The sequence below is a fragment of the Palaemon carinicauda genome, chromosome 15 (genome assembly GCF_036898095.1).
Source record: "Palaemon carinicauda isolate YSFRI2023 chromosome 15, ASM3689809v2, whole genome shotgun sequence".
NCBI classification, from domain to species: domain Eukaryota; kingdom Metazoa; phylum Arthropoda; class Malacostraca; order Decapoda; family Palaemonidae; genus Palaemon; species Palaemon carinicauda.
In genome coordinates this window covers 41,215,410-41,228,162 of record NC_090739.1, presented here as the reverse complement: position 1 = coordinate 41,228,162, position 12,753 = coordinate 41,215,410, and the positions used below count along the sequence as shown (strand labels likewise).

At 40.2% G+C, this 12,753-nt stretch overlaps 1 long non-coding RNA gene across 1 annotated transcript in view; it reads right to left on the bottom strand.

Moving 5' to 3' along the window:
- LOC137654272 (uncharacterized) overlaps nucleotides 1-12,186 on the bottom strand; it is a 237,525-nt gene extending 225,339 nt beyond the window's left edge. Inside the window, exons 1-2 of the long non-coding RNA XR_011046580.1 lie at nucleotides 12,137-12,186; nucleotides 11,793-11,973 (exon numbers count right to left, since the gene is read on the bottom strand). This is a non-coding gene — a long non-coding RNA (uncharacterized lncRNA). The remainder of the gene's footprint in view (nucleotides 1-11,792; nucleotides 11,974-12,136) is intronic.
- Between the last annotated feature and the right edge of the window lie 567 nt (nucleotides 12,187-12,753).

The window sequence follows — 12,753 nt, the reverse complement described above, 5'->3', positions numbered from 1 at the left end:
CCCAACGAATCAATGGTTTACTGACTGGCCCAGTCAGAGAGAAAATTAAACACAATGCCGCTATACGTTGTCCATAGTTAGCCATTAAATTTCTCCCCCGAGCAAACTGGATCCAGGAATCGGCCATTAGTGTGCTCCAGCATGTTGCGCAAATTGATCAAACGGCTCATTGAGAAGGCCCTACAAGATCCAATTCTATTACACAAATCAAGAGAGAGAGAGAGAGAGAGAGAGAGAGAGAGAGAGAGAGAGAGAGAGAGAGAGAGAGAGAGAGAGAGTTGGTTGTTCACTATGAGTCATCATTTAAATTTCTTCGATTAAATTACCGATTTGCTTGTTAATGCTAATGATAGGGTCCTTGTTCAGATACTAGAACTGGTAGCATTCCAATTGTCTAGACAACAACAACTTATTCCACTGCTCGTTTCAAAAGAAGAGATTTTATTACCGAAATAATTTTGATGATATAGATTAAGCAATATTTTCTTACATCAAATTAATTCATTCCTTCTTTGAATATCGTAAAACAATTCAACCTAAATCATGATGCATTACAAGGAAGAGAATTTGTGGTGGGTGTAATCTGTCGAAATCCTGTTATAGAGTAATTAGTTATAAGATATAAATAGAAAATATTGAATAATAATTGAATAAAAGTATTCCATTATGTTTTGTTTTAAGTATTACTAACGATACAATAAATTACCTTATTAATCATCATAAAAAAGTAATAATGAATAATTAGCTTAAAATTCTACCACCTGACAGTAATATTAAGTAAATTGGTCATTGACTTACGGATTCGAACTGCCAAATCAGGTATGGTAAACCGGATACGGGCAACAAGAATAATATTCTTGTTGCCCGTATCAGATTATTGAGGATATTATTATCCCCAATAATCTGTATTATGAACAGGCAAGTCTACAAATAATTTCCTAGTGTGCTCCGAACTCATTTAGGGTTGTGTCTAGTTTACATTCTTCGATAAAATTCTACCAAAGCATCGAATATGGATCGTATTTTGAAAAGTGCTATTTAAAGCGCAAACCTAATTGGCAAAAATATAAAAGGAGGCCTAACGTGGATAATTAAGGCAATTATCACAAATTTAAAGGGAAACTTAGCTAAATCTAGCAGGCTCATCGATAGAGGTTGGTAAAACGCCATTACTGAAAGCCCTCTACTCAATAAAGTGATACTTTATTTAGAAGTATTTTACTATATTCGCCACACACTAGACTGGCGTTCAAACTTCACCCCTCATCTGTAAACGTTGGTGATTCGTGAGATTGAAATATTTACGGAGTTGTCGATGTAATAATAAAAGTAAAGGTAAAAGTGTCTAGATTCAGTTCCAGTATCATCCGAAAAGACGCACTCCAGAACGTCAGCCGCGCAAGCCCAACCCCATTCTGTGATGCTAAACCACAGCTGTTTCTCCCCAGTAAACAACTTAAACTCACGGTCCTAGGCTGGGATCAATCTGCTGCCATGCGAATGCTAGACGAATGCATTACCACTATACTAGTCAGGAGTAATAGTAAATGTCTGTGAAACTTTAAAATAATCCTGCATACTGGATAAAATGCACATGAATTTAAGGTATTATCTGTAATTAGTCTCCCAAAAATAAATAATAGATTTAGTCAATAAAATAGAGCAGACGTTTCAGTCCATCGAGACTTGGCTATTATGCCTAGCCCCCATTAGTCATTATACAAAGAAAAATGCCAAAACCAGCACTTATAAATTTCTTATCACAAATTCCAGTATCGCTATGAATTATGGTATCAACTATTGGCCAATATATAAAATAACGTAATGTTGTTATATAAAATCATGTAAAAGGATATGTAGTTGCTTGTTAAACATTAAGCCAATAAAATTTATACATGAAAAGGGTAACAGTGAAAACACACACACTACCAAAATAACTTCTATTAATTTCCATTCTCTCAATCCCGGTATAGATCTTCTATATCCTCTTCATCGCAGTCTAAATTGAAAATAATGAGTCCCACAGACTGCCGAGTGTTATACAATGACCAATCGTCTCCTCAAAATCTTGAAATAGTTTCACAGCAGAAGCTCAAACACTGAGTGACTAAAATCTTATTTTTCTGTAGGGACTCCCTAGGTCCATCGATATAAGGATGAACAGACTTCACATTTCATGCATGCCTATCCCTGCTCTGTGGCATTGAGCTCTAGGTGGTAGGATCAATTCGAGACCAATCTCGGATGAGGTTTCCCACAGTGTATTGTTGTTTTCTCCGATTCTGTTGACATGTGAGCATTAACTCTCTTGGGTAGGGATTCTGTACTACTTCTGATAGGTAATAAAGTATGCTTTCTTGGTTGCCATAGCAGGACATCAATGCTCATCTGGCTGTAATAAGGTGCATTGTCAAATTATAAAACCGAGGGTTTTTTTTTGCAACAACGGTAGAAGCTAAGTTGTCAGCCACAGTCATTTCCCAATGGTAATTGCCGCTGGTATTCTTTGCTGGGTAACACGACGCAATACCTCATGAAAACAAAAACAAAAGATTATATAAGCCCTCGTTCATAGCTACTATGGTTCGTTCAGCACACTTAATCTAGTTGCATAAGACTTCGTAACAAAGTACGTAAAATAAAAACTTAAATCTTGAAGATAACGTAAATTTGCATATACCGACTTGAATGAAAAATACAACGAAATGAACGACGTTCAATAAATTCATTGGTTACGCCAGTTACCACCCACCCCAAAGCACTCTTTGCCAGGTTGGGTATGCATGACACTTGTAGCAAACTATGGTGTCCTACTGGGGCTCATAATTGAGGTGAACCATGTCTCATCAACATATACGCTATGCCTCTCTTCTTCTTGGTGGTGCTTCAGAGCTCTAAAAGCACCAATCCGGCACAAACCACGTCCAGAGATTCTATTGAAGAAAACATCTTTCGCTGGAAAGTTTTGTATCTGAAACCTATATCTTGCGTGAGCCAACACACTGATATTTCAGAGGTTGTTTCCAGGATCATGGTAGCGGTCTTCATATATGATGGTAAAAAGCTTGTTTTGGAGCAAAATTGTAGTGAAAAAAAGTGCCGGATGGCATCCATAGTAAAATTATCAAAGGCTTGTAGAGTAGCAATATACTCTAGCAGACTCAGTGAAACTCTGTGATCTTTTGCACTAGACAATTTTCTTCACAGTATGCGACGTCATACCCATGTAATTGTCCACACGGCCGTAGAACGTGTGTGATCAAGACCGGTATTTAGCCAGTTAATAAAATGCGTATATAATATCCTTTGTTTTTTTTTTTTTGCTATGAACAAGGCCATGTAAAGTATTGATAATGCTACTATTATTGATTATGATAACAATCGGCTTAATAATTATCACAGTTATTACCATTATTCTTGACATCGATATTATAATTATTATAATCATTATTCATCATTCATACACAGATACACATACTCCTAATACATAAATGATATTTCATATATATATATATATATATATATATATATATATATATATATATGTGTGTGTGTGTGTGTGTGTGTGTGTAAAAGATATATAGGTATATAGGTGTATGTGTGTAAAAGGTATATAGGTATATAGGTGTATGTGTGTATGGCAGTAAATTAGTCTTGTTTAAAATGGTTGTAACAACTTAGCGTGAAAGTTTATCACTCAAGAGCATTTGACTGTGTTTATTTTTAGTCTCATATAAATTAAAATACTATATAGTCTAATGTCCCGTTTTCCATACACGTTAGTCGGTTATTAACCCTATAAGGGTCACGTTCACATTTTCTCTAAATCGTTTAGAGTTTGTGTATCGTCATATCAACTACGTATCTGATATTACTCAACATATGACGCTTCCATTCTTTACTTTGTTGCATAAGGCAAAAGCCTGGAACAGGTGAGCAGTCTTGCAGTACCGTGGACAATAGATTAATCAGCCGTCGTGTACAACCTGGCTTTGAACTATATGTTAGCGGCCACTATTGCCCCGTTGTCGGCGGTGTTTACTATTCTGCAAGGTTACCATGTATATCGGACCAAATCGTCGTACTATACGCCTCTGAATTATAGTATTTTCATTTCAATATAATTTTATTTCACATGTTTCAAAGGTTTTGTATAACAGATAGTGTAAAGGTGAATAGAAATGGTGTTGTACCAACAGTATGTCACACGATCGTACATAGTTCATTTTGTGTATATATTATGCTTGTATCTTCGCTCTTCCTTCGCACTAAAATGAACCTGAATAAACATGTCTTCTTTTCTCCTCTGTAACAATGTCTGTTTTTGAACATGAAATTTCTTGTTGCTTTGAGCTTTTGTATATAAAGGAGAGTGTTCTATAATAAATTTACTCAGTTGCTTTCATACTGTCTTTGAGTCGCAACCTTCTCTCGGCCTGTCACATTGGTGACCCTGGAAGTGGACGCGCTCCCACCACCTTCCACCGCCCACCATCGCCCCTCCATCGTTGGTACTATGGCGAACTCTACTGAAGTTAGCGCTGCGGCTGCCCCATTGAAACTTTCATCGCTCGCCAGAGGAGAGGCGTATGCTTAGTTTCAGCGTGCAGAAGTCCAGTTTCGCATCAAGGGCGTTACTCGCTCAAGCACCAAAACAGATTATGTTCTCGCGGCAATAGCCGAGGACACCTTCTCGGAAATATCCGACTGGCTTTGTGAACAAGGAGACACCCCAATACCGTATGACTCCCGCAAAAAATACCTTCTGCAGCAGTACTCGCCGTCGCAGCCGCCCGTATAGCAAAGCTTTTTCAGCTCTCGCAACAACCGTTGGGGGACCAAAGGGCTTAGCTTGCCCTCAGGGAAATGACCAGTATCGCTCGCCTGCAACCTGCCGCAGACGGCTCTTTTCATGAGGTGAACCTACTTCGTGCCCTTTGGATACGCCGTTTACCCGGACCTACAGTATACGCGCTGCCATACCCGATGTACAGCCACTTCAAGACCTCCATCAATGCCTCCACCACTGACGAAGAGGATGCCTATTCAACGTCAACCGAAGCTGACATGAATGCCGTAGGTCATACACGCCTACCCTGTGACGTGCCGAAGCGGCGACAAAGCCACCCACCACCCACCAATCGCTCGGGCCCCAACCAATGACTTTTACAGCCACTTACTACATCCCATCCGCCGCAGTTTTGCTACTACCACTTCAGATTCGGGGCAACCACGAAGAAATGTGACAAGGATTGTCAGTGGCCAAAACACGTGTAAGAGGGTCATCGCTCGTGGCCATGGCCTCCCGTGTTTCTAATCTTTTCTATTTACATGATGCAGAAACGGGGGTGCGATTTTTGGTAGACACAGGTGCTTTTCGTTCTCTTTTGCCAAGGGAACTCTTCAAGACACGATGTAGTCTGTCTACGTCTGCCGACGTCCGCTTGGTAGCTGCGAACGGATCTGCGATACCCACCTACGATTACGAGAACCTCACATTATCGTACGCAAATGGTATATTTAATTGGAAGTTTCTCGTTGCTGACGTCACATTGCCAATCCTCGATGCAGATTTCCTCTCTCATTTCCACCTTCTGGTCGATGTCGCCCACCAACGATTGATCAACGCAGACTCGTACTTGTCGACACCTCTTCAACCCGCCCCCTCTAACCTCGCTCTCCACATCAGCGCACCCACAGATAATAAGCCCACCTCCTCACGTCGTACCCGGAAGTTTTCCGTCCAGAACTTCACCAAACGCCCACGGTTCCTGCCAAGCACGGTATTTATCACCATATCAAGACGACGGGACCCCCAGTCTTCGCAAAATTCAGACGTCTGGCACCGGAACGATTGGCAGCCGCTACACAGACGTTCGCCGAAATGGAGGAAATGGGCCTTTGCCAAAAAGCCTCCAGCCCATGGTCATCACCCTTAAACATCGTTCTGAAGAAAGATGGCTCCCTCCGTCCGTACGGGGATTACAGGCACCTGAACATGCAAACAGAACCGGATCACTACCCCCTCCCAAACATTGCCGACGTGACCTCCTACCTGCACAAAGGGAAGGTTTTCTCTACGCTAGACCTCCTGAAGGGGTATTATCAGGTGCTTATGATCCCAGAAGACATCCCCAACACTGCCATCACCACTCCGTTTGGTACATACACCTTCAATTACTCCTGTTTTGGCCTTTGTAATGCTGGGGCCACGTTTCAACGTCTCATGGATGGCATCTTAGGGGACCTCCCTTTCTGTGCATGTTATGTGGACGACATACTTGTGTTCTCCTCTTCAAAAGAGGAACACCTCCGTCACCTGCGCATCGTGCTTGACTGCCTGCAACAAAACGGCCTTGCAGTCCGGTAAGACAAGTGTACCTTTGACGCCAACGAAGTGACGTTCTTAGGGCACCGCATCACTCCTGAAGGAGTCCATCCCCTCCCTGAGAAGGTAGCAGCCTTTCAGGACTTCCCCGCGCCCTCGACCGTCAAAGCTCTGCAGGAGTTCTTGGGCATGATCAACTATTATCACTGTTTTCTGCCAGCCATTGCCGCCACTTTTTCTCCCCTCTACGCCTCCCTCAAGGGCAAGCCAGAGGACCTGAACTGGGGTCCCCTTCAAGAAGCGGCCTTCTGCAATGCAAAGAAGGCCCTATCAACTGCTGCGGCTCTCACTTTTCCTATCCCACATGCCCCTCTCCTTCTCTCCACCGATGCCAGCGACGTCGCTATTGGTGCAGTACTCGAACAGGTGGTCAACGGCTCGCCCCGCCCATTGGCCTTCTTCAGCAGAAAACTGTCCAAGGCAGAATCGGGTTATTCTACCTTCGATCGCGAATTGCTGGCGGTGCACTTGGCTGTCCGTCACTTTTGCCACTTCTTAGAAGGTACGCCCTTCGTCATTCGCACAGACCACATGCCTCTGGTGCACGCCTTCACTCGACAGTCTGACGCCTGGTCCACCTGGCAACGCCGACATCTCTCCGCTGTGGCTGAATACAATTGCACCCTTCAATACGTCCCTGGGAAAATGAATCCCGTTGCCGATGCCCTGTCAAGAAACACGTTGGCTGCCGTTCAACTGGGATTGGATTACAACGCCCTGGCTGAAGCCCAACGACAGGATCCAGAGTATCAAGCATGTAGGACATCCTGCACATCCCTCCGTTGGGAAGACTTCCCCCTCAAAGACTCCATCACCACCCTCCTCTGTGACGTCAGTACTGGTAGACCGCGACCTTGGATTCCTTCTCCCATGCGCTGGCAGGTGTTTGATTTCATTCACGGCCTTTCACATCCCTCGTGCCGTTTTACTGCACAGCTGCTGAAGGCAAAATTCATCTGGCACGGCATTTCTAAGGATGGTAAGGATTGGGTCTGCGCCTGTACTTCTTGCCAAACTTCCAAAGTACATCGACACACGGATTCAGGAGTGGGGACCTTTCCTCAACCTCAGCGTAGTTTCGCACACATTCACGTCGACATTGTAGGCCCCCTACCCACCTCACATGGACATCGTTACCTGTTTACCGTCATCGACCACTCCACTCGTTGGCCTGAAGCCATTCCCACGGAAACTGCAACGTCCGCCTCATGTACATCTGCCTTACTCTCAGGATGGATTACAAGATTTGATATCCCTGAGCATATTACTTCTGACAAGGGTACCACTTTCACCTCTCAATTGTGGACATCATTAGCAATTCTCCTGGGCATCACCCTACATCAGACAACGGCCTAAAACCCCGCTGCCAACGGAATGGTTGAACGTTTTCATCACACTCATAGCAGTTTTGATGTCCCGCTGCAAGGATTCCAACTGGTTTACTCAGCTTACCTGGGTCCTCCTGGGACTAAGGACCACTCCTAAAGACGCCCTGGACGTCACAGCAGCTGAAATGGTGTATGGCGACCTGTTGGTCGTCCCTGCCTAATTTTTCCCTTCTACAACCTCCTCCGACGATCTCCAGCGCATACGTCACGTCGTGGGAAAATTCACTTCCTGCCGCCAAACTTACAAGCCCCCAGCGAAGCATCACATACCAACAGACTTGCACTCTGCAACGCACGTCTTCCTGCGCAATGACACTAGCAAGCCACCGCTAACACCCCCTTACACAGGCCCTTTCCTTGTGATCCGACGCAGTCCGTAAGCATTCCTACTAAACATTCGTGGCAAAGACGACTGGGTCTCCATTGATCGTCTAAAACCTGCTTATCTTCTGCCAGATGACCCGCCTACAGTTCGCCTCTCTAGATCAGGGCGCCCTATTTAACATGTACAGTATGTCATTTTTAGGGGGGGAGCCATGTACCAACCGTGTGTCACACGATCGTACATAAACTATTTTGTATATATTATGCTTGTATCTGTGCTCTTCCCTCGCACTAAAAAGAACCTGAATAATCATTACTCCGGTTTTCCTCTGTAACATTGTCTGTCTTGTGAACATGAAAATGCCTGTTGCCTTGAGGTTTTGTATATAAAGGAGAGTGTTCTATAATAAAGTTACTCAGTTGATTGCTTCCTGCCTTTGAGTTGCAACCTTTCTCTCGGCCCGTCACTACAGTATCTGCCCGCCGTGCATTATTTTTGTCCCTTGTGTGGAAGGCTCTAACAAATCTCAGAAACATGTCACAAGTCTTATACCGCAGACAAACTGTCGAACTTTATCTGAAGACTGTCTTTGCCAAACAAAGTATGCAAAGTTCCACACAGCAGAGCTACAGGACAGGTGGGTTACGGCTTTTAGGCAATTACGAATCAGTCGGCAGCAAGTCGAAGAAACATGTTGTTTGTTGTAGTGTTAAGAGTTACAATATAAATGGTCAGTGTCTTTCATAAAAAGAAGATTGCGCTATACACCACAATAATGGGTTCATGTATAAAGAAGAAACTGAAAAAAAAAAGTGGATTGCAGGGCAGTTGAAACGCTGTGACACATAGGGAGGTCCATGACTTGAATGCGGTAATTTCAAGATGAAAGTCACCTACTTGAGGATGGACGTTAACTTTTATACTATTGGCTAAAATAAAATCATATATCACGAAACAAGATACCAAAATGAGACAAGAAATACCTTCTGATGCACGTCTACATGAAACACTTCGGTCTCTAGCAAGCGGCTGCTCTACAAAGACTAAAAGTGATAATTGGAAAAGAAAAATATTTGGGGAGAGAGAGAGAGAGAGAGAGAGAGAGAGAGAGAGAGAGAGAGAGAGAGAGAGAGAGAGAGAGAGAATAGTCTTCACCTAAAACCTCCTCGGCATGGTACCTGCAGGAATAATCGGAAAATTGAGTATCGCTGCTTGGCATATTCGACGCTGACGATCGTGGTATCACTATCATTTGAAAAAAGATAGGAAATTAAAACACCATAACTTTGGTGCATATGTAGGCTCCTATTTGTTCCACTTTGACTTTGGCACTTTCATTTGCCTAATTTTCCTGCGGCACTGGTTTCCCAGATTGTTTATTTTTTTCACACCACTTATCAAAACTTTTGAGGCTTTTACTGGTAATCTTATCAGTTATCTCTAAGGGCTGCAAAAGGTTGGTTTCTATTCTTATAAGAAACATTACTTACCACAAACATTCATGTTCGTGCAATGATGCAATTTATTCAATAATGTTATCCTGAGACCAATAAGTTTTTGAGTTGGACATGGCCAGTAATTAATCGGAAAAAAATACTAGCCTTCTTTATTTAGTTACTATAGAACCGCAATGAACACCGATTTTTGGGTCTGGCAGCGTCGTAGTTTCGTATTTAAGAGTCAGAACATGAGCATTGTCTGTGTCCACAACTTTCTCTACCACTAAAAACCTTTAAAATTTTCCTTTAATGTGATAACCTACCTTATATTTCTATACAGGTTACCTACGGACCGACGAAGGGAATAGCCTGTGCCAACAAGAACTGTTGGCTATAATCTACCACCACCACCACCAACACCAGCATTGTCGTGCCCTCTTACACTAGCAAACACGGACACTTCGTGGTTTTTGTCCGCTTAAAATCTCCATGTACAGACAAGGTCTTTGTGTCTGCTAAGTTCTACCGTGTGGACGCGGCTTAAATCTCAAAAACAGTCATAAATCTAACTAATTAACAAATCTCAGAAAGTTGTAAGTTTAACCAATCTAAAACAACGGACAAACTAGATTTTAGTCAATACTGATAGTACATTGTTCAATATTTGCAAGAATATATAAAAAATCAAACTTCATACCCTAGGTTTAAGTATTCTCAGGAGTACTGCCGCATCATTACAATGCCGTTTGATGAAACTCCTTAAAATGTTTTCCAGTTCCTAAGCTAAAACTACGTAAAAATATATGCAAGAAGTTTTGCTTTGGTTTTCTGAGAAACGCCTAACTAATCTATTTTTCAATCTGCAAGTCATTGGTTAGCAAGAAATCAGTGTAGTTTCATTTTAAATCATGTAAAGATACTTTAATCTGAAATTGGCTAGTTTTTCATGTACTCATGTTCTCGTACTTATATTGATAGGTCACCATGTGGTGTCCTTTAATACAAAGCTAAGTTTCAGTAAGAAAAATGGCTAAATTAAGTTGGCTAACAGAAGAGTTTCATATCTTTAAAAAATAAAAACTTATTATTCAGTTTTCAACTATAAATTTCAGTAATAGATCGACGATAAAGTAAAGATGACAACTGCGAAGCAATTTAGATAAATTTATTTGAAGAAGAGAGATTATACAATTATAACTATAGATGAAAAGAATAGGTTCTACCAATAATCACTTGAATATGAACAGATTAAATTTCAGTCTGAAGAAAGCTTAAATCCTCTTTTATCAAGACTGCAAAGAACAATTTACTAACTCAACCAAAATAAGTTTCAAATGTCTTCAATAGCTAGCTTACCAGATTTAATCTGCCAGATTTCCCAGAAGAATAAAAAAGGTAAAATTTTAAGTTATGTTTTTATTGATATAGCCAGCGTTATCATTGTCAAAATTTCCCGCAAAAATAGTTTATCTTAAATTCTCTTTATTTATAGCTTACCAGTAACCCTCATACCGGAATTTCTAACAATAGTTTTCCAAATATTCCAGTACAACCGGATTTGCAAAGAAAAAAAATACAAAACGACAATTTCGCCCAAATATTTATGGACTATTTTAGCAGGATTAGCAGGATTTCCAGTAACAATGTTCAAGTATTATAGACGATCTTGACAAGGATTACATAAATTTCTTCAACTAAACCAATCCATCATGATAGAAATATAAGTTATAGTTTAATCAAATTAAATAAGTCCTTTTATCCTGATGTCACGCTATCCAATGTGAATATTAAGTGTCAATTATCAGAAAGTGTCTTGCAAAAATTTAGTAACCCTACATAAATTATGATATTTTAAGCTGTAATAAATAGTAATTGTTTGAAAGTACCAATTCCGTACTACAAAGCATGCATCCATATACTTTAAAACTCAAATGATTATCAACAATAAAATATGGAAATTATAAACAAATATGGAATAAATAAAATTTAATATAGACAAATAAGTTTAGCAAATTTGTTTGCTTTAAATTTGTGATCAGCAAATTCAAGTAAACTCCAGAACCTAATTAAAGTTGAATATTCGCCGAAATTAGACAGAGGTTTAACAGCAATCCACCCTATAGCGCGCGACAGACCTTAAAGGTCTACTGTTCGCTACAGGGAACATCCTCCCACAATTAGGGGCGCCACTCCTAATAGGGGAGGACTACCTTAAGATTATGTAATAAGAAGAACATTAAAACAATCCTTGCCTTGAGTTCAAACTGAAAAATTCTTCAGATTTTAGCGTCGTAACTAGTCAATGTGTATTTAGCATCATGTGGGTCTGTGGGCAGGGATAATACAGGCAATACCAAATCTAACCCAAATAGATTCCGATCCACATCTTAAACTTGAAACGTTCAGGCAATTCTTGGATCACAGACTTCCTTCCTGAAAGTAGAAGTAAAATAGAGAATTAAAACATGGATATTAAAAAGACAAACATTAAGTTTACAACAATAAATCTGTATTATAACTTCCATATATCAACATAACTAACCCCAAATTATATGAAAGTATTTGAAAAACAAACTTGATACAGGTCTTCACTTACCATCTAAACAAATCTTGAGTTACTGTATTTGTGAACCGGGTACCACCAACCAACAAAACAAACTATTCAAGGGAACAGCAAGGCAACCTGAGAAAGCTTCGCTATGCCAATCCAAGGACTCTAAACAGTAAAGGCAGTACATTTGGCCACGTAACTATCACTCGCTTGTTCCATTTCGTAAAAGGCTAATTAACGGCTGCCGAGAATAAAAACTGTTTTTACAGTATTGTCGACTTCTTATAAATACTATGCGTTCGCTTAACCGATAGTTCATCTATCTGGTTCTATCATATAGAGTAGGCCTATATGTGAAAGGGTCATATATATATATATATATATATATATATATATATATATATATATATATATATATATATATATATATATATATATATATATACTGTATATATATTATACACACACACACACACACACATATATATATATATATATATATATATATATATATATATATATATATATATATATATATATATATATATATATATATATATATATATATATATGTGTGTGTGTGTGTGTGTGTGTGTGTGTGTGTTTTCGTTTGATAAGCTTGATCTTGAAATTTATATTTTAACAGTAGTTTAGATTATTTC